Below are 27,375 nucleotides of genomic sequence, written 5' to 3' on the forward strand. Positions count from 1 at the left end.
TCGCAGCTTGCTTAGTGCGTTCGCGTGTTTCTTTACATTTCTGTAGCGTGCTTATGCTTCAACCCATGCAAAACTGTCATTCAACGCTGTCCAATTTTTATTCGAATTCCCAGGGAAACTTGGTGCAGTTATAATCATTCGGTTTCAGCAGAGCACCTGGAATTCCGAATCTGATTCTATTTCGAACGTCGACAGTTTCTAGTGATATATATCCATTATTTCTTACTCATAAAAGCGCGACCTATTACTTTATGATATCATCGTTTTGTTTTGTATGGCGATGTGAATCTGTTATGTTGAAAATATTATATCTGTTACGTTGCAATCACCCGTGAAGGGTAACTCATGCTGCACACTCTCTCTTTGATTATTATAATAAATTTACAGTGCTTCTGGTCTTCATCAAATTTAATATTCACGTACTTTGTTCTGTGCAATGATACCACGTGTCCTTCGCCTACCTACGTGCATTTTTAAAATTGCTTTATGAAAGTGTGTCCATTGAACTATATTTTTAGGCTGTTCAGGGGTAACGTAGCGCTCTTACTGTTTGGCTTCCGTAAACTTTTTCAGCTATGTGGTGCAATACTGCGAAACATGATATTGCAGAGATATCACCACCTATCATTTTCTCAATCACATCAGCTCACAGTTCAATATCTCTGGATGTTCATATTTATACAGATGGCTGCATGATCTCAGTTGTTCAGTTCAGAATGTCGAATCAAAAAAAAAAAAAAAAAAAAAAAAAAAAAAAAAAAAAAAAAAATCTTTCAACCGCCTGGTGTGTCACAAATCTACGGATACGAGTCACTGAATGCTGGCCCCTGTTTTGACAGAACCAGAGGTGGGAATCTTCCCACATATCCGTCAGGGGACCTGAAGATGGCGTAATATATCGCAAAACTTGGTTGCTAAGTAAAATAATCATTGGAAATTTGTGGGGCTGAAAGGTGTTTTTCTTCGACATGCCGTAGTTTAATAAACTTTTCATTTAGTTTGGTACAAATGGAAAGCACACATGTAGCAACTCCTCCAGTTTATAAGACACTGCTTCACACACAACAAATGTTCGTTGTACGTGGTTGGTAAAGACTATGCAAATATAATTCAGAATTAATTGAGATCAGTCGACTTCGTTGTATATGCGAAAGTTTCTGCCATCTCGGGAGTAGGTATATACGAGATTGCGTTATCAGTAGTCTTATTCAATATCTTGGAGTGAATTTCTGTGCGAAACCGAGTTCATAATTATTCTAAACTTGCAGGTATAAATTTTACAAATAGTGGCAGGCTGTGAATAGAAACATATCATTCATAGTAAACTGGGAGAAACTTTCGATACAAATAAAACTGAAAACATTGATATATATATATATATATATATATATATATATATATATATATATATATATATATATCTGCAACAGACACACAAAATTTGCAGAAGTCATTCAACACAACTTATGACAACCACCAATGAACACAAATCTTAAGATAATCCATAGGTTAAATAAAGTTCAGAAAATAGATTTATGAGATGTACACTGGCATGATAAAACAACTGGAAAATACATGTTTATTGTTTCAAATAATCTTTAACTGCCGAAAATGATATATTCTTACATCTGTTTCAAATAATCTGTACTGGTGACATCCACGTTTATCACTGTTACATCTTAAGACATTTTCTGGACTTCTTAGAACAATCTATCCGCTCATACGACACGTCCCACTTATCAATACAAAAAATAAAAGGTGTAAGATGTGCAGAGTTCATGCCAAGAACATTTATGATGATTACTTACAACATTCCCGGGTGGTGATCAATGCTGTACATAACGCGAATATGCTGGTGAAACAAAGATTAATGCGTGTGTCGTTGTCGAATCTGAAACTTATCGACTTCAAGGATGTTTCGAATGCGGGAATCAGGATAACATTGTCTCAGTCCGCTATGCACGATATCTAGGTCGTGTCCTGACTGACAGTGTTAGATTTCGGAAATGTGATCAGTAATGATGCATATTTATTTCAAGTGCCACAGTCCGTATGCCTTGATTTAAGAACCATAAAGAAATATCCGAAATGTGGCGGGCGATGGCGACAGTCTACATAATGACAGACAGAATTAAACTGATCACCTGTCTCCCAATCACGCTCGCAGCAAGTTGGTATTGACACTGAAAAGCTAATGCTTTTTCCACAGGCGTGCGCGGGGCTCGAGTTTTATGGTTCACCGGGCTTATACCAAACAAGAAATGATATACGGCCTGCGTTGACTGTGCAATAGAGATTAATGTCCCAAAATGCACAACACGGTAGGTGGACGCGCGAAATCTGACTTCACATCAGTCACTGTATATGTCAAATAGCTAAAGCGGGATGTTCGGACAATGTGGACGCATGGGATTATTTCGTCAAAAGCTGAGAGAAGGGCTGGTTGAAAACGGCTGAAGGGCAGCGAGGAAACTTGGTCAGTATACAGTAATCGGAAAGCAGAAAGAATAAACCTTGCTTTTTATTTAGCTAGTCTGACGAAGAGGTAGTGAGACAGACGTGCTAAGAGCATATAGATAAAGATATTTGCACATCAGAACGATTGATTCTGCGAAATAAGAGGGATCAGATTAATGAAATAACACTACAATATTTGTAAACTAATAGGTAACACAACAAATCAAAAGGCATGATACTATCAATATTTTGATGAAAAATCGTTGTATCCCACGGCATTCTTCGCAGGTCTTCATACATTCTGCGACTTCACTGATAGTCGATGATAATTCTGTTACTCCGTTGCTATCAGCTTGTTTTACACAAGGAGATCAAATCTGAAACATTCATTTACAGTGTTAACTAATTTCTGCAGATGCAGCTGATTCCGCTTATTTTTTGTTTTTAGTTGTGTTCTGTCTTTGATATCCGCTTACTCAAAGATTTTCATACATATAGCGTCGACTGTATGTACCAGGATTACTGACAAAATAATACAGACCGAAATATCTTTGGTAAATATACTAGATCTACATAATTTCTAATTTATATTTCAGTTCTGACTACATCATACCTTTGACCGCATTTTTTCTGTGCTATTTGCTACATATACTGGATACATTCACGCCCATGTGTGTCTTTTGAGTTCTCTGTTTTGTGTACATCGAAAATTGTACTAAGATTTATTGAAAGGAGACAGCACTTAGAGCTCATGTTTGCGTAACACATTTAGTCGGGGTGTTTATCAATAAGATAGAGTATCACAACAGGCATACATTGACGTCTGTATGTTGAGATGAGTCACTTCGTTTGCACTACATATCGCCGCGACTGTGCTATTGCAGAACATGCAGGGTGACAAACTATCTCGCCACAGCCAACAGAAAACAAGTAAATTGTTATAATTTAACTGATACTAAATTAATTGAATTAATTAACCCTTCGACAGTCGCACATGTATCTGTGAGATACCTAACCTACTTTTTCTCTAATATTACCGCAATGAACAGTGGTAACGGTTTGCTGGCCCACGACATCTTGTGTCATACCTTTCTTATTGCTTCACAGGAATTTCAGTCTTATCCCGATACTGACAAGGTCATAAATGAGTCAGGTGTGAGAACGTGTACTGCCTGTATCTCTCAGATACAGCGCGCCTACTCGGGTAACGCCTTTTCGCCGCTAATGATTGCAGCTGTTGCATTATTTGCAGCTTACGCAAGTCGGCAGTTGCGTTGTTGTCTTCTAAACGAAGCAACGTTTCGTTGTAGCTACGTGTACTCTCTTTCAAAATGAATAAATGATATGATCTAGAAAATCCTAAGAATTTGGAAGAAGTACATCGCCTTCTTCTCGACGACGAGGTATCCATTGAAGATGAAGATGATCTTGCAGAAACTGATTCAGAAACCGAAGATATACTCGAAACACGATCTGTAGACTTAGACACAGATCATGAATTTGATGAAGAGGAAAATAATGAAGCGCAGGAAACTGATGAACATTACTATTTTGGTGAGTAGAAAAGACAATAAATATGCTTTCAGATGTAATAATAACAATATCTAATAATGGTGTAATGTACTTATTTTTTATTTTCGGTGAGGATGTAACTAAATGGAGGAAAGTTCTTTGGAAAGCAACACACATAATATACTAACCAAACTGCCTGGGGTAGTTGGAGACGCAAAGAAAATGGTAACTGAAACTGACTGCTGGAGCCTATTCATCAGTAATGATATCCTAGATCAAATTGTGGTCAACACTGACAGGCGAATAACTGATCTAAAACGAAACTATGCTCGCGAGAGTGACTGCCAGGACACAGACGCAATTGAAATAAAAACCTTTCTTGGCTTGTTATACCTTGCTGGTGTGTTCTGTTGTGGGCGACAGAATGTTCACGACTTCTGGACAGCAGATGACTTTGCTCTGAATATATTTAGAACGACCATGTCAGAAAAATGTTTCCAGTTCCTAATAAGATGTGTTCATTTTGATGATGGAGCCACAAGACAAGAACGGCGCAAGACAGACAAATTAGCAGCCGTGAGGGAAATGTTCACCATGTGTTTGAATAACTGCAAGATACATTACTCCCTCGGTCAGAACGTCACAGTTGGTGAGCAGCTACCAGCATTTCGAGGCCGGTGTGGATTTCGCCAGTTCATACCACCCAAACTATCTAAATATGGCATCAAAATTTTCTGCCTATGTGATGCCAAGCTTTATTATACTTACAACATGGATATATATCGTGGATTACAACCAGAAGGACCCTTTCAGAATAACAACTCCGCCAAAGAAGTAGTTTTGAGACTTGTCGAGCCAATATATGGGACGGGTAGAAACATTACAGCAGATGACTGGTTCACTAGTTTGGAGTTAGTAAGAGAACTGCATAAAAGGAGACTGTCGTTTGTAGGCACAATTAGAAAAAAACAAGAAGGAACTGCCATCGAATTTCGTAGCACCAAAAAGTAGACAGCAATATGATAGCGTATTTGGCTATAGCAACAAAGAAACCCTTGTGTCGTATGTCCCGAAAAAAGGGAAAACTGTAGTCCTCCTTTCGAGTATGCATGTATCGTCAAGTGAGGTTTCGGAAGGTTTAGAGAAAAAAACCAACAATTATTCTACACTATAATGACACCAATTCTGGAGTTGATGTCGTTGACAAACTCTGTGCAACCTACAATGTAGCTAGGTCAACAAGAAGATGGCCTATGGTGATTTTTTTCCACCTGTTGAACATTGCAGGCATCAACTCAAGATTAATTTTCTTGGGCAACAAGAATAAATACTGAAATCGGTGCGAGTACCTCAAAACTTTGGCTCTTACTCTACTGCAAGATCATCTCAAAAGAAGAGCTCTTATTATGACTCTACCTGATGATATAAAGTCAATGCTAGTAAAGTACAAACCTAAAGGAAAAGAGGAAGAAAAGCGCTGAACAATCCTTGGAATCAGAAAACAAGAAAAGAAGAAGGTGCCAGTCATGCTACAGGGAGACAAAAAAGACTTGTCTCAGCATGTATACATGTCAAAAATGCGGTACACATCCTTGTTAGCAAAAGCACGCAAAAATAATTTGTGAACAATGTCTTTCTGTAGAGGGCAATCAGTAAAAAGAGACATGCTTTGATTAGTTCAATAATTTATTTGTATCTATAATAAAATCAATTTTTTAAAGAATTTCATGTACTTCTCCATTACAAAATGTCAAATCTTTCTGTTAATTTGAAAGTGTAATGGGCCTGATGTTCACTTCTGTATTTGTAAAATCTGTAACAATAAAGGTAACTGCAATTTGAAACAAAAACAAAAGAAAAGGAACCTGTAAACAAACAAAAAACCACAAAAATCGTCGCATGTATCCACGAGATACATCGCGACTAGTGGCGTCATGAAAGTTGACGCGCCTGCTGGAGGGTTAATGTAAGGGTACTGAAACTTTAATTACTTCATTGTAATTCTTCACAGAAAAGTTTATGGATAGATAAGCCTGTAATGCGTAATATATTCATCGACATATTATTTAGTCACTTCTGAATTATGTAGAAAATGTAGTTAATTCTGAAATTTCACATTTATTCCGTTCTCACAAACCCAATTCAACCAAATAAGAATCCTGTTGCCCGGTTTGGAAGCTCCTGTTAAATTTTTTTCCATATTTTCGATTAAAATTTTTTTAAACTCCACCTTATTCACAACGCATTTTGTTTCTTTTTATCCATCTAAATAGGAAAAATCGATCTGTAATAATGAATTTTTACTAACACTGAAATATACAGAAATAAATGTGTGCCCACAAATGATGACACAAAGGTATCGAAACATGTCTGGGCGAATAAAAAGAAATAAGTTCTGCTTTGCATAAAACGGAGTTTAAGAAACCACAAAAACTTTTTTCAATCAAGTAATTATAAATACTGAATTTACACAAAAAGAAATATAATACTGCAAGGAATATTTCTTGATACTGTGTTGATTTTATTTTCTGGGTTAGGACTTTACCCAACAGATAAAGCACTTAAAACATCTTTTGACCTGTAGCGTAGTTATCGGTCAGGCGTTTCTTATCATTTACAGTCTTCTAGAAGTATTGTTAAACATTAATCAGTGCACAGCTATTTTAGTTCCCATGTAATGTAAGCAGCATTGAAATCAGTATACAATTCTAAAATTAACAAGTAATCTCTGTAAAGTGTGTCTGGTAATTAATATCTTGGCACCCATCAACTGGTAACAGCAAAATATTGTGAATTTAATAGGATAATACGCCTGGAATACAAATGAGCACAACCATCATAAATGTTTACGACTATTGACCAGAAGAAAATTCGTGCACTTGTCGAGTGTACTAAATTAATTCTCTGTACTTAACATGTATCGTTCAAATGGTTCAAATGGCTCTGAGGACTATGGGACATAACTTCTGAGGTCATCAGTCCCCTAGAACTTAGAACTACTTAAACCGAACTAACCTAAGAACATCACACACATCCATGTCCGAGGTAGGATTCGAACCTACGACCGCAGCGGTCGCGCGGCTCCCGACTGTAGCGCCTAGAACCGCTCGGCCACTCCGGCCGGCCAACATGTATCGTAACTAATCACATATACCACAAAGCCTCAGCATTTTTCGGAAACTACATTCTAACTAACAGTGATTTTCATTGAACTTGGATCCACAGTTGCAATAAATAGTTTAAATGACTGCATCCTTCCTGTTACTGTCAGTTTTACTTTACTAATTCTACTGCTTCTCAGTTTCAGTCTTAGGCCATTTTCAGCTTGACAAAAAAGAACTGGTAAGAATTCAGCGCATGAAAATCGGATAAAAACTAAATACTGTGATAAACCAGATCATTATGTATTAATCTTACCATAAGGATTTACTAGCCCTTTGTACAAAAACATTTGTTAAAATTCATCTATGGCGCATTACGCCATACTCGTCTCTTTTTTTCATAAGTTATAGGTGTGAAAAAAGTTTATTAGCTGTGAGTTGTGAGGTTTTTGATGGCGGTATAGATCTGCGTTTCGTATGGTGGTGGTAGTAGATGTGGAACAGGGGAAGGGGGGTAGGGAGGGGGGTGGGTGGTGGGTACATTGGTGTTGGATGTGCTGCGAAAGGTTCAGTGCGATGGCAGTAGAAGAGGATGTGTAGTCGGAAAAGTACGAAATGGGAGTGGTTTTAGAAATATTAGCAGTAAAATTTAAAAGGATAACGGAACGAGTAGCTAGGGTAGCTTGGTATAGGATACAGAGATGTTAAAATTGTGGATATTTTGAAGGGCTGTGGTTACTAAACAGATGATTTCAACAGTGGGAGGAGGATGTGAGGAATTGTTTGAAAAGATGTGTCGGTAAGGCAGATGGGGACAGTTATTTCAGGTATGGTTGGAGTAGATTTCGCATTTCTAGGAGCAAGTGGATAGGGATTGGTTGCAAGGGTTGCGGAGGAATGGTGATGGAATGTTAGAATAATGCGTGAAAGGTGGCATGCCTTTACAATGCACACAATGACTTGTCCCCTCTCGTATTTATATCTTACTCTGAGTAATTCGATTTGGGGAAATATAGCCGAGTCATTACAAGGCTAGTATTGAGAACTCAGAAGATATGAATATTTTCCTCTCTAATTGCATGTGGTGAAAAGTTGCTATTCCTTCACACATGGACTTTCCATGCAACGTCTCCCGTCACCTGGGTGGCCCGGTGACATGCAGGTTCTGTTGATCTTGAAAGGGTTATGCCAACGGGTGTGAGGGATCCGAGTGGATGCTGTCCAGACGCCGACATTGTCATAAGAGCCGGAGCCACACGCCCACTGAGGCCTGAAGGAGAGGCTGGGGTTAGAGATTCTGTTACTTCGCAGAAACTTAGTGAAAACGCTTTCTGACCGGCTACGAGCGAGGCATGGGAATGACTTGTGTTCCCAGGCAGTCTTGGCCGGCAAATTGCCGCGTTTTCTGCAAAATCATAACAGTGATTGGCTTGACCATGGGATAGCTCCATGTAGCAAAATCGGCGCAGAAATTGGCGCCAAGAATCTACATTGGTGGAATAGTAGTGCTTCGGCAATAGAGTGGAATTTTCCACCTGTTTTCGAGTTGCTGATTGGCACGTTTAACCACGGTCACTGTGGTGGGGGTGGTAATATTCTGTGTTTGGCTTCTACGGGTGCTCTTGGGAGAGTCCGCTCTCGCCTTTCGGTCGGAGTAGATTACAAGACTGAGCTCTCGCTGCTCTGGACAACCTGTCTTCTGTTGGCTGTCTAACATACTTTCATTTGATTGTAACTGTTTGGCGAAGTTGCTGAAGTTTCGACATCAACGTAACTTTCCGAGTACAGTTGGCAATTGAGCGTTCTGTGTACAAGCGGCCTATGTTGTCCGTCTTGAGCAGTTATGGCTAAAGTTGACTGCATGTGAGTTACTGTGTGATTTCGCTTGTTAAAATCAGTCACTGCACCGTCAGTGATTGTGTGGCGAGCCTTCTTCGTCTCCCTCAGAGGCGCATTTATATTGCTAGGAAGTCTTTAGTCTGGAACAACCAGACCAGGATAATTTGTTTCGGACTATACTAACGACATTATCATCACCACAACTGGACGTCGAAGCAACCAGCCATCGCCTCTGGTACGCCAGTTCATGTCCTTGCAGTTAAGAAGACAGCTTGGTAATGTATGTCTGCAGCACAGGCAGATTAGGAAATTTTTCTATGTGATAATCAGAGCTCAGCAGAGGGCACTTGTTCCCGTTTTTTCTAACGTTTCCCGTTCAAGGTTTGTTATGTCCCGTCATGCCATCGTGCGGCCGTAATCACTCCAGAAACCATTTTATATGAATCACCTGATTACTAATGACAGCTCCGTCGGTGGAGTGCCATTATAAACCTTGTGTACGTGATTCTGTTTCCATCTGTATATGTGCATATCGCTATTCTATGACTTCTGTCACTCAGTGCTTGCTGGAGACCGATTCACTAACATGCATCACTTAACAAAGACACAAGGAAACGCGAAGAGGCAACATTCATTCAATCCAACAAATGACACGAACATGACGGAAGAGACAATTAAAAAGGACAATGCCGTAACTAACATCAACTATAGCCAAAGAATGTCGGTCATACACTGATCAGATGCAGTGTCCCGCCAAGTGAGATTATCCAAATACTGATCAACTGCAGTGTGTGCGAAACAACGTTGCTCAATCACTGTGCAAACATTCTTTACGTACCCGTCACTCTACCAGAACAGACGTACAGTGAAGCACTGGGAACAGAGAATAATTTCAACTCCGGCGATAACTGGCGTAGCGGCTATTTATCCACTTGGGAGTGCGGCTGAGAATCACGTTGTCTTAATCCAACCTCTTCCGCATCCATCCTTTTCGGAACGTGCACATGCATAGCATCGACTAAAGCGCTGTGCCCCATATACGACAGCACTAAAATAAAACAGGCAGTCGGCCTGCACTCGTTGCATGTAGCTCGGCACTGCCTTCGTCATTCAGCGGTCTCGCCTCTGTGATTGTAGTACACAGACTGCCTGCTCCGCGGCCCACTACAGCAGACCTTGTATTCACTTATTCCCACACAGAAACGCTTCCCGAGATCCGCGCTAGCCAACGCTGCTTCCATCTTGCTTGGCCACATATAATCCAAAGCAAACAGCATTGCCAGCAAGCCTTCTCTCACGATAGGTAGAGACAGTCCTGGAATGTCTTACTGGGTTCAAATGAAAAATGGAACTATACTGTCCAGTCACATTAGTCTGACCACCTGGCGGCCGCCCCTGTTAGCTGAGTGGTCAGTGTGACGGAATGTAATACCTAACGGCCCGGGTTCGATTCCCGACTGGGTCGGAGATTTTCTCCGCTCAGGGCTGGGTGTTGTGTTGTCCTTATCATAATCATTTCATCCCCATCGACATGCAAGTCGCCGAAGTGGCGTCAACTCGAAAGACTTGCACCAGGCGAACGGTCTACCCGACGGGAGACCCTAGCCACAAGGGATTTCCATTACCACATGTCAAAAGCCTGAATAACCAACTTTTGCAGTATGAGATATTCAGATAGAAAGTCAGTGAGGTTCATGAAGGTACCTCCAGGGGTTTGGAACCATCCCGACTCCAGTGCTGTGGCTAGCTAAGCTAGACTTCTCGGTTGATGACCCACGGTACGAAGAGCCCGATCGAGACGGCCCCACAGATTCTCGACTGGTTTTAAGTTCGAGGAATTTGGTGGGCAGGGAATACCGTAAACTTACCCTGGTGAGCTTCGAACAACGCACGTACACATACATTGAAAGCTGGGTGACATGTTGCATTGCCCTGTTGGTAGATGCCATTGTGGCGAGGAAAATACAAACTGCATGTAGGTCCCCAATGATACGTGCATATTTGTGTTGCGCCTTCCAGAATGACGAGGTCGCCCAGGGAATACCATGAAAACATTCCGCAGACCTTAACACTCCTTCCTGTTTGCAGGGTGTTTGTTTTCAGGCATTTCACGCCGCACACGCCAACAGCCGTCTGTCCGATGAGTAGCATAAAACTTGCAAAGGTTAGTCAGTGGACGTCCAGTTTTGGCAGATACGGGTTGTGGTTCGTTTGATGCGGTCCGCCACGAATTCCTCTCCTTCACCTCAGAGTACCACTTGCAACCCACGCCAGTTATTTGCTGGATACATTCTAATCTCTGTTTTCCTCTACAGTTTTTACCCTCTACAGCTGCTTCTAGTTCCATAGACGTTATTCCGTAATATCTTAACAGATGTCACTGTCCTCTCCGATCCTCCGGAAAAGCTCCTCATACCTCACTTTTACAACATTCGTCTTAGCGCCACATCTCAAATGCTTTCATTCTCTTTCTTCTGGTTTTCCCACAGTTCATCTTTCACTACAATAAAATGCTTTGCTTCAAACGTACATGCTCTGAAATTTCTTCCTCAAATTGAGGCCTATCTTTGATACCAGTAGACTTCTCTTGTCCAGGAATGCCCTTTTTATCATTGCTAGTCTGGTTTTTATGTATTTCTTGCTCCGTCATAGGGTATTTTGCTACCCAGTGACAGAATTCCGTAACTTAATTACTTCTTGATCACCAGTCCTGATGTTAAATTCTCGCTTTTCACATTTCTGCTACTTCTGATTTCTTTCATGTTTCTTCGATGTACTCTCAATTGCTATTCTGTATTCATTAGGCTGTCCATTCCATTCAGCAGATCCAGTTATTCTCGTTCACTTTCACCGAGGATGATATCGTTGATATCCTTTCATCTTGAATTTTAATTCCACTCTTGAACCCTTCTTTTATATCCGTCATTGCTTCTTTACTGTATAGATTGAACAGTAGGGGTGAAAGACTTCATCCTTGTCTTACTCCCTTTTTGGTCCGAGCACTTCGTTCTTGGTCTTCCACTCTTATTGTTCCCTCTTTGCTCTTGTATATGTTGCATCTTACCCGTGTTTCTCTGTAGCGTACCCGTATTTGTCTGATAATTCCGAACATCTTATACCACTTGACACTCCTGAACGCTTTTTCCAGGTCAACAAATCCTATGAATGTGTCTTGATTTTTCTTTCGTCTTGCTTCCATTATCAGCCACAACGTCAGAATTGCCTCGCTGGAGCCTTTACCTTTCCTAAAGCCCAAGCGATGGTCTTCTAACAGGTCCTTAATTTTCTTTTCCATTCTTCTGTGTACTATTCTTGTCAGCAACTTAGATGCATGAGCTTGATTGTCCGATAATTTTCACTGCTGTCCGCTTTTGCAGTGTTTGTAATCGTGTGGATGATGTTCTTCCGAATGTCAGTTGCGTTACTGATGTGCATATTCGAGCCTCCGTCGCCGATGAACGGCAATCAGAATTGGTTCGTCAACCAGCAACGTTCGCTGAAATGTCTTTGGTTCATGTGGGTGGTTGATCGCTAAACAGTTCAGGTCCATTCGCCAGCACATATCTCCGCAGCCGATGTTCAGTTCTGTCATCTATGGCCTTTGATGGACAGCAGTTGCCTTTTTGACAATTTTGGATAGCGCCAATTTTACGTGCACGGTATATTTTAACCATGGCGATACGCGAATAGTTTAAAAACTTTGCCGTTTCCGAAATGGTAGCACCCTTGGCCCGGAAGCCAATGATCCTGTCCTTTCGGACCTCAGATTGCTCGCCCCCTTTCCGTATAACAACGACTGCACTGCTTACCGCTTGCCCCCGACAATGTTTATATATCCTCCAGTGCTACTGCTGCTGTGAGTGGCTATTGCATGTTTCCTTCGAACATAGCTGGTAGTCACATTAATGTGACTGGACTATGTTGTTAGGTCAATGGGATACATGGCTCACCATACTGATTTTCAAAATCCGTCAATTTAGAATTTCTTTGTTACCAAAATTATGGTACTAATAATGACGAAAGATTGAAATCACGAAAGGATCAACAGTATAAAAGACAGCTACATGATGTTGCGTTATTGTTCGTAGTAACTGAGGTACACTGTGGTCTCAGTAGGGTGGGAAAGAGTAAGAGTTTGGCTACAAGACCTCAAGAAGTTGTAATATGTAATTCGGTTTAGTTGAAAAATGGGAAAGAAAACAGAAGACACGTTAGGAAAGGTACAGGCACAGGAGCGGCAGTTCTGAGGTTGCATTAGGCAATGAAAGCAACACTTGAAGAAAATTAAGACGTTTTAAAGGATCTGATAACGTAGAAATAGCTTTCCACAATGTAAAACGATGCAAGATGTTGAAACCGTTATGAAAAGTGTGTAATATGTCGGGATAGACAGGTAACATAGAATAAGATCCAAGAAGGAAGGATTAAAACGAGTGTAAGACAAGGATGCAGCTTTTCTGCCTTAATGTTCAATCTGAATTCAAAGCAACAATGAATAAAGTAAAACAACACGCAGACTAACTAAGGTAAATAGGTCATTCTGGCTCAAAAGAGGTATAGTAGTTTCATACATTGACATTAATGTAAAGAAGAAATTCCTAAGAACGTCTGAGGCACTACATTGTATAAAAATAAATCATTGACTATGGGGCACCAGAAAAGAAGAAAATCAAGGTGTTTGAGTTGTGTCACAATAGAAGAAAGTTAGTTGTATTGATAAACAATGAATTCGAGGAAGAAATATAGTGGGAGGGAAGAACTATCTAAACACCAAAAACACAACTTATTATCATCCCTTATACGTTGTAGGAAACCGTTCGCACTCAAAACAGCTGCTGATCCTCTTCAAATGGATAAAAACAGGCCCAACATGGTTTTCAAGGGAAACCTGTGCTCTTATTGCAAAACAGTAGCAACTTCAGGAAACGCTGATGAAGTTGAATAGCGACCAGGCACCTTTCTCTCCAAAGTAGACCACGGAGGCTCAGTAATCTGGTGACAGTGGTGGCCACTGGGACGTGAAAATTCACCCTCGTGCTTACAAAACTAGTCCTGGACGATGCAGCTGTATGAGCAGGAGCCCTGTCGTCTTGGAACAGCATCACCCATGAGGAACAAACGTTGTACTATGAGATAGGCCCGATCAGCTAAACTGGTCACGTAGTCCTCGTCAGTAATGCGACCATACAGAGTACCCTTGGGCTCTTGGTATACAACGATAGGGCTTCCCAAGTCAGCACCAAATAGCCGCCATGTTTCGCTCTATGGACTTAAACGTGGCCAGAAGTTGGAAACAGCGTGAAACAAGACTCATCCAAACAAATGACTTTCTTACAATTGCCCATTGTCAGGTTTTATGGATTCGGCACGTCGTTCCTGTTACGGGCATTTACATCAGTAATGTACTGTTTTGCAATTTCAGCTCGCCCTGCAATTCCCTGCCTACGGAGCTCCCTGGGTGTTCTTTTGGTGCTGACAGGGTTCGCAAAAGTACCAATCAGTTCTGCGGTGAATTTGGCAGTTGTTGTTCTCTTAATTTTCGTCGCAATCCTTGTCGATGACAATCTTTCACGATCACTAAACATTTCCGGCCGCTTTGCGACTTAGCAGATGATGTTTTCCATATTCCCTGTGTGCCGTATAAATCTTCGACATGGTGCCTCTTGAAACACTACCCACCATACGAGTATCAACAATTTCCACTCCTTCGAATTTAGTTATTCAAAAAATATAACCTCCATTTGACTGCACAGCAGATTTTATTCCACAATCTAGATTTCGGCCTTAGGCCATTATCAAGTATTACAAATATTAAAAATCTTTAGACTTGAGAATTCACTTAAAAAAAGCACTCCATATTCAGGCCACGAGTGGTCTACCGGGACCATCCGACCGCCGTGTCATCCTCAGAGGAGGATGCGGATAAGAGGGGCGTGGGGTCAGCACACTGCTCTCCCGGTCGTTAAGATGGTATTGTTGACCGAAGCCGCTTCTATTCGGTCGAGTAGCTACTCAATTGGCATCATGAGGCTGAGTGCAAACCGAAAAATGGCAACAGTGCATGGTGGCTGGATTCACCCATCAAAGTGCCGGCCACGCCCGACAACGCTTAACTTCGGTGAACTCACGGGAACCGGTGTATCCACCGCGGCAAGGCCGTTGCCCTTGAGAATTCACTTAGCTGCGACATAACGCAGTCACAACTGCACAGTTCACTTACCTCTTCCATAATGCAGTCAAAACTGCACAGTTCATTTAGCTCCAAACACAATGTGCTCATTGCCACACAATAGGCCTACACTGTTCTGACGATGACCGACACTTATTGAGGGCACTGGACAGCTGTTGTTTGAGGTGAAATACAACAGCGCCACCTGCTAGCTTGGTTAGCATCTGCACTTACGTTCAGACATTCGTTTCATGCGTTGTTTCCGTGTTTTTGACAACAGCTGTGTGTGTAAAACATAGTTAAGAACAAGAGACAGGGTAATAGAACACTCGTTTTCAGGAGATAACTTGCAGGGTTTCAGAGGTTGCTGTAGAGGGTGAAAATTGTAAGGCAAGACGGAGACTGAAACATGCAGGCTACAACAAATAACTGTAATAATAATATTGTAGAACAAAAACAAACTGGTGCTTTCCATTTATTATAATGTTGTTCTACCAAGAACCGACGGAAGATTCTGTTAACATAATAACTGAGGACTTAAGTGCAAGTGCTGATCTGAAAAACATACGAAGAGGTTGGCAGAGGACAGTAAATCGTTGGGGAGTCGCTTCAAACCAATCAAACGACAGATTACAAAGGAAAAAAAAAAGCGTTAGGGAATCTGGGAAGACAGGTTGTTGTTAATGTGTAGAAGTACACTCTAAAGTTTCTTCCGTGTGTTCAGGAAACATCATCAGAAATGAAGTACAGGAAACTATAAACGTGATTAAAATTGCTGGAGAGTTGAAACTTGAAGCGTTGGAACTGGTTTCCTCCAATCGGAGCGACCTGCCTCGAGATGTCTGGGTGTTTGTGTTGTCCTCATCATTTCATCACCATTCATGAAAGTGACGAGATTGGACTGAGCAAGGTTGGGAATTTGTGCGGGCGCTGATAACCGCGCGGTTGAGCGCCCCACAAACCAAACATCACCATCCAATCAGAGCACTCAACGTCACGTCCAGCGCCGTTGCCAAATTGCCACAACAATTCCTTGTCTGGCATTCTTTCTTGATGCATTTGGATCATGGGTATGACACTTTTGTTTCGTATTTCATCACACGTGCCAACCTCACCACAAACTATACACAGAGGTACGCACACACACACACACACACACACACACACACACACAAAACGATGCCAATGAAATACACACTTTTCATACACAGCACTAACCGAACACTACTGGATACTTCCACGCAAGACGCGACTCAGCGTCACATACACGGTTTCCATAATCAAAGAGATCGGCTTACACTAGATAAACTTAGATAAGTCGAATTTTAGAAGGCTACATTTAATCGTTTTGTCTGGAACACCACGTTCATAACTAGGTCTATAAGTGTTACACGCAATGTTGTTGCGCAGAATAGTGGTTAGCGCATAAACTTGACGTATAAAAGGCCGTGCGTTCGAATCTCGTTAAATGTAACTATTGTTAAATTTCTAAATCTCATCAAAAGGGTCTAATTGTTACTTCTGTTCAGTTAATAAGTTCAAATTAATTTATTTATTTCTAATCTTTTTGCCGCATCACTTCCATTACCGTAGTCCTATTGACATTAATTTCTCTAAGTTTTCTTTTTATTATTCTTTTCTTGTTTGGAATCTGTCTGTGTCGAATGTAATCTGCAACCATGTGAAAACGAGGAATGCACGTCGGTTGGTAGCGCGTCATCTCGTGAAGCAGACATGAGGATAGTTTCTAGTAAATGACAATAGCGAGAAATCACGATTTGCTTATAGCGCTGACTCTGAATTGTTTCTGTCTTGAGTTTGCTCGTAGAGGTGCGTTTAGTTCTGCCGCAGAGTTCTGACCGCCGTTTTCTCGGATACATTGTACAGTCGTGGACAAAACAAGTGAGACCCCTCGCCTTTTCATTATGCTGATCCGCACAGTTTTAAAGTCTGTTACACAGCATAACAGGCAAGGCGGCGAAGTGCTACCAACATATTATGCACAAGTGTGAAATTGAAAAACTATCTGACCTTTGTCAGACTGTTTTCAATCATGTGTAAGACTATATTAATGCTGATTAGTGTGTTAAACACAACACGTAAATATAAGATATAAATGAAAGAAGAAAAGCTAATTAGTATGAACTGTACTAATAAAAAAGAATTTCAGCTTATCGACATAACATAACTGTTTTAGTAAGACAAAGTACCTCAGATCGTTACGAATTAGCAAAATATTCTGCGCATTCGGCCGCGAAACGGACTCTGTCAACGTTCAGATCAGTCATAATGGATTACCGTTGCTGACATACCATGAAAGTGTGCAAATTTAGCAATGCGCGACGATTCATTACGAAATTCAGTTAAAAATCATTTAGTGCCACACCTAAGTCAATTCAGTTATTGACAGAAGCGGAGAAAGTAGGCAGAAACTAGTATGAAATTCTACAAGAGTTTCATATTGACATCCACAGGGCGCCAGTACAGAACGAAGGTAGCAATAAAACGTATTGGGGGCGCGAGAATTTCTCAAAAGTGCTTTACTGGTAGTCTATCTGCCTCCATGAAGATTAGAACCGAAAACAAACCAGACCTCCCCTGCAGTAGCAAACACCTTTCACTTCGCTAGCAGACAACCCAGGCAAACAGCCCTCTATAATTACCCCAGACATGAATAAGCCGGCAATTTCGCAATGGAAATGGCTGAATGATCTGCAGTTTCTGTTGCATAAAGCTTTCTGGACTCAAAAACATGAATTTTCTACATTTATGTCACCGCTTATGTGACAGTCATTCGGGATGTTTATCGAAATAACAAAATAGTGTTATTAGCGAGTAAATTTAGTAGGATAATTCTGCATCACCACAGGAAATAAACGGCGACATAGCTGCCAAACGCATTCTACAATGTTGCGAATTCTCCATTAGACTCGCCACAGCCAGCAAACGTTCATTAGCCGAAGTGTTTCTTAAGCTAGCTAGCAATGGGAATGCTCGGACTTCTAAAACGCGGAGCCATTAATACTGGGATCTGAATTACCGATTGTATAGGCAAATGGATTTTATTTGCATTCCTGTAAACGTGATTAGCTACGATTAACATGCTGATGCATCGACTGCAACTACAACATTTCGAATAAGAGTAGGGGGAATTATTTATGAGGCCCTCATCTTCAGTAGCTGTCGTAGCTATTTTCGTTGTTAGGATTTCGTCACCTAAATCGATAAAAATGGAACCCCAGTAGTCTCACTTTCTTTACCGTCTATCTACTCAACCCTTAAAACCGGTTTACCTCGAGTACGGGTAGACATAATAAGCGGAAATGGATCGCACTTTCTGCGGTATACGGTCCCTTGGTTGTGTAAAAAAGTGAGCTATGTCAACGCAGTCTAAAGATACGGCCCTTTATGTAAAGAAAATTTACGCGAAAGCTCAAAAAATGGCTCTAAGAACTATGCGACCAAACTGCTTAGGTCATCAGTCCCCTAGACCTAGAACTACTTAAACCTACCTAACCTAACACACATCCATATCCGGGTAAGGATTCGAACTGACGGCGCAAGCAGCCGCACAGTCTGCGAGATGACGCATTGAACCCACGGCTAACTCACGCCGACAAGCTGTTAATATCATCTGGTGTTGCTAAGAAGTTATTTACTTCTGGTGAATGATTTTCTGCGCAGTTCATTTAAGATAGAAAAAAAATGGTTCAAATGGCTCTGAGCACTATGGGACTTAACTGCTGAGGTCATCAGTCCACTAGAACTTACAACTACTTCAACCTAACTAACCTAAGGACATCACACACATCCATGCCCGAGGCAGGATTCGAACCTGCGACCGTAGCGGTCCCGCGCTTCCGGACTGAAGCGCCTAGAACCGCACGGCCACTCCGGCCGGCATTTAAGATAGAAGAACTAGAATATATTTGATGTTACGGAAGAGGAAGGACGCCTAATTCATTTCCCCTTGTCTTCATTTATGGTGTTAGATTCGCAACCTGACTTACGTACTGTGCATAACCACACTTTAGCGCCAAGTCATAGTCACAGATATGCGATTACAACACATTGGCTTATACTTGAGGTATTTAGTTTCCCATAGTTTCGCCATTGCTCGCTATCACAGCACATCAGCTGAGCGAACGTTTTCTTCCTGCTGCTAGTCTAATGGACAATGTGAACACCGTAGAATACGTTTGACAACTATGTGACCATCGATTTACGTTCTTGAGTGGTTCATAATTATGTTAGTAAACCCAGTCGATATTTTTATGTCCTTTAAATTACATTTGGTACATGATTCGCAATGAAGACGTTGGAAATGTATGTTATTTAGTTTAGGAAGCATGTTCCAACAGAAATCGCTGCTTACATTGACATTTATGTTGCGAATTAGTCGTCTTATCCATCATATGGACAACGAGGATGCTCTGTTTTCCTACAGTTGTTTCACAGCTTAGTGGTACTGTGTGTTGGTGGAGTTGCCTGTTTACATATTGCGCATGTAACACCCAATAAAAGCGTTGGATGCCTACAGTGATCAGTCTACTTGAAGAACGTTTGTGGTCATCGTAATTTATGTAACTTGCTCTTCGACTTCCAATTTGACAATTTGTGGAAAAATGTTTTACCTTGCTAGTCCTAGATCAAACATTTGCTGGCTGTGAAAACGTAGGCATGAAGGAGTCAGTGAAAGCTATTATTCTCTATATTGATTCTGAGAGTCTTGTTGTTCCTCTTGTTATTTACTGTCTTAATGTCATCCGTGGGAATAAAATGAAAAGCCGTGGGATTAGGTTTCTGATCTATATACTGTGAGTTAATATTCTGCGCCGCTACGTAAGTTTTAAAGGTTATATTCTTTACGTAAAACAGAATATCGGTTTCAGTCCTAGGATCGACGATAAACTTCGGAAATACTATTACAGAATAGTGGCATATCGATTATGGCTCCTCACCATCAGCAATAGTTGTTACCCATAGTTTTGTATTTGCTATTTGACCGTCGTCAACCTTTAGAAACCAACCTGATCTTTTCACTATGCCATTTTTGACTAGCATCTTAAGATGTCCTATAACTACAGATTTGTTGAAAATATTAACTGTTAAATACGCTACTCTACAAATTAAAAACTTCCAGTTATTCTTTATATCTAGAAACTTACTAGCGTATACTTTCACTGAAGAAAAGATACATAATAATAAAATGAAATCACAGATTAGAATCTCAAAGCATACTGTGAATAGTTAACATGAAATGAACTAAAAATCATCTTGTTGTCTAAAACACGTTACTGTTCCAGAGAACTTCGGCACCTCTCAAACTTTTTTTTACACCTCTGATGTTAAGCCACATGTGGACAAATAGTGGGTCTTATGAAGCAGCTCTGTTTAGCCGTCACATAATAAAGCCTCAAAAATCAGTAAATAAGACTATTCTTGCCTGCCGGTGTGGCCGTGCGGTTAAAGGCGCTTCAGTCTGGAACCGCGTGACCGCTACGGTCGCAGGTTCGAATCCTGCCTCGGGCATGGATGTGTGTGATGTCCTTAGGTTAGTTAGGTTTAATTAGTTCTAAGTTATAGGCGACTGATGACCTCAGAAGTTGAGTCGCATAGTGCTCAGAGCCATTTGAACCATACCATTTGAAAACTATTTTTCTACTGTTGCTCCGAATCGCAAATACCAACCGCCCTGTTGCTGCGACAACGACTCGAAGTCTATTGGGTATTTGATTTTTCTCTTCTTTTTCGGGCCTCCTTACCTCTCCTTCTAGCCCAACCTTCACTCTCTAATTACACCTTCGTCGGCGAGCTTCTCCTCAATATTTTTCATTTGTGCTGAATTGCTTTTTATACTTCTTGCATATACACATGTGTCATGTATTTTTTAGAGACTGCGTGAATAAATAACGTGAGTATTTCTTCTCTTAGCAAATTAAATATTACATATCTTGTTGTGAATTAATTTGTTTGTCCAGATTCCACTTACTGCGTTTCCTTAAAAGCATATAAAATATACGTCTGTAAAAGAAATAACTTGAAACATCTGTTGCAGCTGATTGGTTAAGGGCTGAAAAGAAAAAAAACACCTCTGCTGATGCTGCTTAGTATCGCGTATAGCCTCCTTCAGCTTCCACAACGGCTCGAAGTCTGTTGGGCATTGAGCCCACAACTCCAGCCACATAACTAGGAGATTCAACTAACCATATTCAAAGCGACATGAATCACATCAGAAAGCTGTCGGCGAGTCGACGGTGACTGTCCCTTTCTCCGTAGTACTCTGACCATTTTTGCCCAAATATTCCCAATGGGGTTCATGTCAGCTCCTTTAAGTGGCCATTCCATTAAAGTAACATAACTATGGACTTCGGACCACCTCTTAACCACACGTGCCATATGTATAGGCGAGCGATCTTGTTGGAACATGACCTGATCATCGACAAATCTTGCTGTCACAGAAGGCAATATCACGTTCACTAGAACTGGTATGTAAAAGAGCGCATCGAGTCTTCCTTCCACTTGCCAAAGGAGCCCACACCCTTCGGCCGATATTCACGCCCATACCGTTACCGACTCCTTGCTATTCCTTCGGCAACCGTAAATATTTTTTGGATTATACCTAGCACCTTTTGACCGGTAAACAAGTACTTTTCCGGTTGATGCCGTAGAGAAATGTTTTTCGTCCGTTAAAATCACTCGCCTCCAAAACTGGAGAGGTTTGTCGACATTTTCAGCAGCAAAAGCAAGGCGGACTTCTCTGTGGGAAACAGTCAATGTCTCTTTCACAGCAGCGCTTCTTGCTCTCAGTCCACCTTCCCTTAGACGACGAGTGACGATCCTACTGCTAACATTGAGACCCAAAGTCAGCTGAATTTTTCGTGCGTTGACAAATGGGTGGTTCTCACTGAAACGGCGTATCTGCCGCTCCTGAGCTGCTGCTGTTTTGCGGCGACGGCCATGAGGCCTTCCATTCAGGTTACCACCCTCTTCCTTTCGTCTAATCCACCTGCCTACCGTCGATGGAGGACCCAAAGTTCTTGCTATATAGCCATTTGAAAATCCCTCTGCATGGATTGCTATTATAGCGCCCTTGTCTGCCTCAGCCAGATGGGCCATTTAGCGTTGACTCAATGATTCGTTTGCCTCCTCCACGACTGCAGCCACAACGGAATTGACAAGTACGTGTAACACGGAAATCGATGGCATAAACGAGAGATCGCAAGCCCGTACCCGTGTCATTACATAGTGGAACAACTTAGAATTTGTAATTTTTCTCACAAGGGACTGGTCCGCTCTTGTCATCTCTTATCCAGATAAATATTACATGAAATGAAATGTTTACGTTTTGCATATACGGCAGGCCAACGCAAGAAACTTTTCTGAAATATCTGAGGCAACCGGAAAAACACTCCGTGAATTTTAGCTGTTGAAGGTTGCCTTATAAGAAGGAAAACGTGTTTACCCCCGCTCGCCGTGTTTCCAATTGGCGCAGTTTACCCTGAGGCCTACATAGTTCTCACCGAGCGTAAGAAGCGACTCGACTAACAAGGGGAACTAGCCAGGTGCCATACGCTGATTGTCCGCAAACTTTGCTCAGTAAAGGAGAGGACAAAATAAGCGAACATGTGTTTCGGCTTATCTGCAGACACTCGACAATTTCCGAGAAAACGACGGTCAAAGTTATCAACGCGCTGTTGCTTTAGTATAGATGCCTTTTGCGTCCGAGAACGCAATTGAAGCGGTGGCTCAGTGGCTACCGTCGTTCCTTCATAACTTTGATTCCAGAGTTCGAGAACATACCGATTTTTTTATTATTTTTTTTCCTCCCTCTCTATCAGAACTATCTACGAATGCTTTTTCCAATTTCTGTTGAAATAATGTTGTCGTTATTCGTCAGTTAACTTTCTACGTAATTAATGAATTAAAAAAATAATACTCGAATGAGAAAATAATGTGAAATATTTTGGAACCTCCTTAGAAACTGTAAGGTTGCAAGGACATTCACAAATATTTCACATCACTTTCTCATTAGTTAATTTATTTATTTATTACTTCTCTCACTACACAGTAAGTTAATTGACGAATAACGACACGTTGTTTCAACATAAATTGGAATAAACATTCGTAGATAATTCAGAGAGTGAGGAGTGGGGGGGAGGAACCACCGGGTTTCGAACTCGCAGCGCAAAGTTCTGAAGTCGCGATGGTAGCCGCTGAGCCACCGCTTCAATTGAATCCTTACAAGCTAAAAGATATCTACACTATAGCAACAGCGCGTTGAAAATTTTGACCGCCGTTTTCTCAGAAGCGGTCGAGTGTATGCAGATAAGCCGAGACACGTGCCGGCCGGTGTGGCCGAGCGGTTCTAGGCGCTTCAGTATGGAACCGCGCGACCGCTACGGTCGTAGGTTCGAATCCTGCTTCGGGCATGGATGTGTGTGATGTCCTTAGGTTAGTTAGGTTTAGGTAGTTCTAAGTTCTAGGGGATTGATGACCTCAGATGTTAAGTCCCATAGTGCTCAGAGCCATTTGCACCGAGTCACGTGTTCGCTTATTTTGTCCACTCTTTCATTGAGAGAAGTTTTAGTAAGATGGGGGTATGACTCTTGGCGAGTCCCCTCGTAAGCTACGTGCGTTGCGATTCAGTAGACAGAATTCGTCCACTTTCCTCTACTACTCACTGACATGTTTGGAAACTTTCGTTCTTTTAGTGTCAGTTTACAGTATGAAGACCGGTTTTCTTGATAACGATCTACTAATGGACTTTGCTCCTAATTTACGTTACTGTGTAGTAGACCTACTGCAACGACTTGAACCGGAAATGTTGTTTTATTTGGATATTTCGCTTCTTAGTTGCCATATTTCGCTATAATATTTTCCTTTTATTCAAAACGGCAAGTTTACATGACCACTGCAACTTGGTAACATCAGTAACAATTTAATACTTTGAAACAGTTACGTGTGGTGTACGAGGAGTGTACTCTGTTGAATGAGGAATACATTAAACACGAAAGCTGCGTCCAGTAACAATAATTGACTTTCGGTTACATGACAAAACACAAGTCGAAATACTGTCAGTTCATCTTAGTACCCAGTAAAGCTTAAACTGGAACGATCGCAAACATACTTTTGTGGGGAAGGCAAACGAAAGACTGCGTTTTACTGGCCGCACGCTAACAATACGCAACACTGCTGAAAACACTGCCTACACTACGTTTGTCCGTCCACAGCTACAGTATTCCTGCGCGGTATGGGATCCTTGACAGTCGTGATTGACGGTGCACAGCAAAAACGTCCAAGGAAGGGTAGCACGATTTGTAATGTCTCGAAACATGGGGGAGAGAGTCTCAGATTAGATAAGCGAGTTGAGGTGACATTCATGAAAACAAAAGGGTTTTTCGTTGCCGCGAGATCGTATCACGAAATTTCAATCACCAACATCTGTTCTGAATGCCAAAACATTATTTCCTTGGGAACTTACACAGGAAGAAACGATCATAGTAATAATGTAATTCAGGGCACGTAAGAAAAGATTTGAGTGGTCCTTTTTCCCTCACGCTGTTAAAGAGTGGGACGGTAGAGACATAGTCCGAAGCTTGTTCGATGAACCCTCTGCCAGGCACGTAAGACTGGATTGCAAAGAAATCCTGTAGATGTAGTCATGTATGTGTAATAACGAAATTACGCTATAATTGCGACAAGTGAGTTACATTTGATTTGAACATCGAAGTTGTTTGATGTTTATTTATTTTTTGTTCAGTATTTTCAGCCATAGTCAAATGTCTAGGTGCGTTAAATTGATACTGAAAGAAAATGTCATGCATGGATCAATATTTCAATCATTTCGTAACTACTTGTTATGGTACTGCAGTATCTGCCAGCGTCTTCAGAAGTGGATATCGCATACGATGTTCCTAGGTTGTTTATAAGTGGATATTACAGACGACTTCGAACAAAATTTGAATATAGCTCTTAGAAGTTCCGTGATCAATCGATCTGAGTCGCTGTCGAATAAGTTTATCCTCACAAGACAGTATATATTATCATTACACATGAGGTGAAAAGCGTTTCGCCGGGTGTGGTGGCCAAACGGTTCTAGGAGCTTCAGTCACGAACCGCGCGGCTGCTTGCGCCGTCAGTTCGAATCCTTCCCCGGACATGGATGTGTGTTAGGTTAGGTAAGTTTACTTAGTTTTAGGTCTAGGGGACTGATGACCTAAGCAGTTTGGTCGCATAGTTCTTAGAGCTATTTTTGACCTTTCGCGTAAATTTTCTTTACATAAAGGGCCGTATCTTTAGATTGCGTTGACATAGAAGCTCACTTTTTTACACCACCAAGGGATCGTATACCGCAGGAAGTGCGATACATTTCCGATTATTACGTCTACCCGTACTCGAGGTAAACGGGTTTTAAGGGTTGGGTAGACCGATAGACGGTAAACAATGTGTGACTAGTGGGGCTCCATGTTTACCGATTTAGGTGACGAAATCCTTACAACAAAATAGCTACGACAGTTACTGAAGATGAGGGGCGCCTAGATAATTCCCCCTACTCTTCATTAGAAATGTTCGAGCTGCAGTCGATACATTAGCATATTAATCGTAGCTACGCTTTCGATCCAAATCATGTTTACAGCAATGCAAATAAAATCCATTTGCCTATACACGCGGTAATTCAGATCCCAGTATTAATGGCAGCCGTTTTAGAAGTCCGAGCTTAAGAAACACTTCGGCTAATGAACGTTTGCTGTCTGTGGCGAGTCTAATGGAGAATTCGAAACCTTGTAGAATACGTTTGGCAGCTATGTCACCTTTTAATTCCTGTGGTGGTGCAGAATTATCCTACTAAATTTACTCGCTAATAACAGTATTTTGTTATTTCGATAAACATCCCGAATGACTGTCACATAAGCGGTGACATAAATGTAGAAAATTCATGTTTTTGAGTCCAGAAAGCTCTATGCAACAGAAACTACAGATCATTCAGCCATTTCCAGTGCGAAATTGCCGGCTTATTCATGTCTGGGGTAATTATAGAGGGCTGTTTGCCTGGGTTGTCTGCTAGCGTAGTGAAAGGTGTTTGCTACTGCAGGGGAGGTCTGGTTTGTTTTCGGTTCTAATCTTCATGGAGGCAGATAGACTATCAGTAAAGCACTTTTAAGAAATTCTCGCGCCGCCAATACGTTTTAATGGTACCTTTATTCTGTACCTGCGCCCTGTGGATGTCAATATGAAACTCTTGTAGAATTTCGTACTTGTTTCTGCCTACTTTTTCCGCTTCTGTCAATAACTGAATTGACTTAGGTGTGGCACTAAATGATTTTTAACTGAATTTCGTTATGAATCTTCGCGCATTGCTAAATTTGCACACTTTCATGGTATGTCATCAACGGTAATCCATTATGACTGATCTGAACGTTGACAGAGTCCGTTTCGCGGCCGAATGCGCAGAATATTTTGCTAATTCGTAACGATCTGAGGTACTTTGTCTTACTTGAACAGTTATGTCATCTCGATAAGCTGAAATTCATTTTTATTAGTACAGTTCATACTAATTAGCTTTTCTTCTTTCATTTATATCTTATATTTACGTGTTGTGTTTAACACAGCAATCAGCATTAATATAGTCTTACACATGATTGAAAACAGTCTGCCAAAGTTCAGATAGTTTTTTAATTTCACACCTGTGCATAGTATGTTGGTAGCACTTCGCCGCCTTGGCTGTTATGCTGTGTAGCAGACTTTAAAGCTGTGCGGATCAGCATAACGAAAAGGCGAGGGGTCTCGCTCGTTTTGCCCACGACTGCACGTCACGAGGATGTAGTTAGCTAAGAACACGAGTTTCAATTCCGAGTTGGAGCGGGTCGTCATTCTACTTTTCAAATCAGCTATCCGACACACTTACGGCGGCAACTTACTACTTTTTTTAGGCATATCGTACTCACTGTCGACTGCAGAACTTGTTTATCACAGTCGTAGTAGTTTCAGCCTTTGGGCAATTTTCAATTGGTATTGCAAAATATTTTGCTTCAGCGCATGTCAGACTTGAAAATCCTCCGACATATATATATGTCATAGTCAAAAATAAGCCTCTTCACTGTAGAAACACATCAAACAAAGTGCAAGCAATGTACGTCGTGCAATGATGTATACAGCTTCGCCCTCCTCTGATGTTACAGTATTTATACATTGAAACGGCTTATTTTTGACGATGATATGTGTGGATGTCGGAGGATTATAAAGTCTGCCATGTGCCAAAGCAAAGTCTTTTGCAAAACCACTTGACAATGGCCC

Source organism: Schistocerca americana, chromosome 7, assembly GCF_021461395.2.
Source record: "Schistocerca americana isolate TAMUIC-IGC-003095 chromosome 7, iqSchAmer2.1, whole genome shotgun sequence".
Lineage (NCBI taxonomy): Eukaryota > Metazoa > Arthropoda > Insecta > Orthoptera > Acrididae > Schistocerca > Schistocerca americana.